The sequence below is a fragment of the Apium graveolens genome, chromosome 6 (genome assembly GCF_009905375.1).
Source record: "Apium graveolens cultivar Ventura chromosome 6, ASM990537v1, whole genome shotgun sequence".
In the NCBI taxonomy this organism is placed as follows: Eukaryota; Viridiplantae; Streptophyta; class Magnoliopsida; order Apiales; family Apiaceae; genus Apium; species Apium graveolens.
The window spans coordinates 197,500,702-197,504,242 of record NC_133652.1 but is presented as its reverse complement, the minus strand read 5'-3'; the positions used below and the strand labels follow the sequence as shown (position 1 = coordinate 197,504,242).

General features: G+C 37.3%; 1 non-coding gene across 1 annotated transcript; it reads left to right on the top strand.

Moving 5' to 3' along the window:
- The first annotated feature begins 412 nt into the window (after positions 1 to 412).
- Positions 413 to 519, top strand: LOC141669075 (small nucleolar RNA R71). The gene has a single exon (XR_012553373.1). It is a non-coding gene; the product is annotated as a small nucleolar RNA R71 (small nucleolar RNA).
- The last annotated feature ends 3,022 nt before the right edge of the window (positions 520 to 3,541 follow it).

Below are 3,541 nucleotides of genomic sequence, written 5' to 3'. Positions count from 1 at the left end.
GGGATGATAAATGGCTGGCACAGGTTGCTGCAAATGCTGAAAGTTGCTCACGAACTGAGCTGATTCACTAAAAGTTGCGCACTGATCAGTCTCGTGGGTATCAGCATAAAGCTCACAGACACTAGCGATTTGATTAACTCCATAATTAGCCAAAATGTCCACCTTCATCGTCAAAGCCTTAAGTTGGGCAGCTATAGCAGTTGCTGCATCCAACTCCAGAATTCCTGCTACCTTTCCCTGAGTTAGTCTTTGGGAAGGATTCTCGTACTCATTAGAAGCCATCAGTTCAATAAGTTCAAAACCTTTATCGTAGCTTTTAGCCCACAAGGCTCCTCCTGATGCTGCATCAAGCATGGGTATAGAAGTAGCACCCAATCCATTATAGAAACAGTTAATAATCATCCAATCAGGCATGCCATGGTGTGATCACTTCCTTAGCATCTCTTTATATCGATCCCAAGCCTCATACAGAGATTCTCCAGTTTGCTGAGCAAACTGAGTAAGAGCATTCCTGATTGCAGCAGTGTTTTCCATGGGGAATAATTTAGTGAGAAACTTTTGAGCAAGATCTTCCCAAGTGGTGATAGACCCTGCTGGTTGAGAATGTAACCAACACTTAGCCTTGTCCCTTAGAGAGAATGGGAAGAGTCGCAGCTTGATAGCATCTTCAGTCACATCATTGAATTTGAACGTGTCGCAGATCTCGATGTAATCCCTGATGTGCATGTTAGGGTCTTCAGTAGGAGAACCCCCAAACTGAACTGAGTTCTGTATCATCTGAATCGTGCTTGACTTGATCTCAAAAGTATTAGCCCTGATGGCTGGCCTAATGATGCTTGACTGAATATCATTAATCTTAGGCTGAGAATAGTCCATCAAAGCCTTAAGATTTTCTGCTTGATCACCCATCTCTACTAAAGCTTGTTCCTCGACTTTCTCTTCTTCTTCTACCTTCTTTTCTTCCTAAAAAACTTCCCTTCAAACCACCATAAGTTCTTCCTCGGCTTTATCCAGTGTTCTCTTACGGGTTTGCGAATGCGTATGCATACAACCTCGCTAGAGTACCTAAAATAGGACAAGGAACAAATAAGTAACAATATCCGAGTCAATGAACTTTAACGACCACTGATGGAAAGCACATAAACTGTAAATTAACACTGCAGTCCCCGACAACGGTGCCAGAAACTTGTTAGTCGCTAAACACGCGCTAATAATTCATGCAAGTATACGCGTTCGCAAGTAATATAGAATCTTTTCTAGTTCATTCCCACAGAGACTGACATTGGTTAACTATTTAATTCATACACTTAAGCAACAATGTATGATTATTATTCAATGCTAAGACGATAACAATTTGTGTTGTTTATAACTAAGAATTAAGCTAACAATTATACTTAAGGGAATAAAATTGATTAAATTACTATATATGACAACATAGGATTCTAACTTCATTAAATACTTCAATCAATTGCCTTATTATTCTTAACCTTAGCATGCAATGGTGATGACACTAATCAGACAACACAAGACTGATAAACGCCGACTTTCGTTGCACGAGTACCATATTACCAGACATCCAGAAAAGAGATAGAAGCTGAATAGAAACCAATTATATTGAGATCCTATATGTCTATAGAATTTGACAACATAACGGTTTAAGCACAAGTTATCTATCATGATTACACAGGGAAAGTAAGATGGGTAAAATTACCTACGAATCATGCATAACAATAACACATGAACCTATGCTAGTATGGCAAGTTCTAAATCCTTAAATTCACCATCGCTTCATTAAGAATTAACATGCTATCTTATAAATTCACGACTCTTATAAGATGAATAAGCACAACCAATACTAGGTTATCATACAATCACCACACACTAAGGCATCGAAACAATTTAACTAAAGAAATCCATAAATAAATCCGTTAGAACTCCACGATAACGATTAGCCCATAATCGAACTCATCATCAATGTGGGTTCTGATGAAAGCATGATATAACGAACGTAGTCTTTATAATGAATAAATAAAACCAAGTATAAACAAGAGTAAAGGTTCACAAATAAGAAAACTAGCATCCAAGTTACAACTTAAAACAAAGATTCACAAGTAAAAACAAGATCTTCTTCGTCTTCGTTGAATTGTGCTAATACGGTCTTCTTATGGCTCTCCTTGCGCTATGGTACGTCTCCCTTATGAAAACGTTCTTATTTGAATATTTATAGCAACCCTAAATTATCTGGAAGTCTCCCAATTATAATTGCATTAGAATCAGGATTCAAAACTTTCGCACCGGCGCGGGCGCGCGCTATCACAGCGCAGGCGCGCGCTATCACAGCGCGGGCGCACTGTCATTCTAAAATCCTGGCGCGGCTGTGCGATATCACATCGAGGGTGCTCCGTCCTTCTGGGAAAAACTCAGATTTTATCTTTTTACTTGCTGCTTCGAGCTGGCTTTCCACGAGCTTTTATTCCAACACCACTTTGACACCAAATTAGCATGAAGACAATGCTAATTCACCTGATTACCTAGATAATACCTGAAATGCAAAAACACTAGAAAATACATTAAAACACTTAACAACTTGAGTACAATTGCATCAATTCAAAGCTTATTAGAGCATAATAATGTGTCATAAATGCCACTCAACAACTTTCTCAATGTCTTCATCTGTCCATTCTGACTTTGGATTTAGGACCGTTTGCTCATTTCGAACAGCTCTTTCAACATCTGTTGCAGCTCTGTGAGGAACATGAGGTCCTTTCTCTAAAAAATCGACATTTCTTTCATCTTGAGAGAGTAGATGAAGGTGCATCTTCACTTTCTAGTGATGATTGTTATCTTTATAGAGAAGTGGGATCTTCACTCCAATATCCTTTCTACTCATGTTGTTAGTTTGTTTTAAAATTTAAAATCTTAGTATGTCAAGAGCTTGCTCTGATACCAATTATTATTCCCTAACAATGTAACAACAAAATTATAGGAGGGGGTTGAATGAAATTCTGGTTTCTTTTGTAAATTTAAAATATCTTTTGAATATATAACTGTGAATGAATATGCAGTAGTGCGGATTAAAAGAATCCAAGTATTCAAACACAAAGTAATTAAACAAGACAATTAAAAACTTTCTGGTGGATTGATCTTTCCACCAGAGATATATATATACTCGAGAACTCTATGATGTAAGATTGCACATAGCTACTTACAAGTGTTTTACAAAGATGAATAGAGAGAATTCCTAACAGATGTAGCTTTATCTATATCTCTATTCAACTCCTATTGTTCACTCATTCGATTGATCGATCAATTAACACTTGCTACGCGTGGCTTATATACTATCAAGTTACATATGAATAAGAAAAATAGTAAAAACAAGAATCTAGGTCTATTCACATGTTGCTTCATTTCTCTATCCAATATCTTTGAATATCTTCAGTTAAGCATGAAAATGGAAATGTTTCTTTGTTCTCTTAAACCTGCAAACAGGCTGCCACATTCCTTTTGTATGCAATCAACCCAATGTGACTGTCAAGTCGCT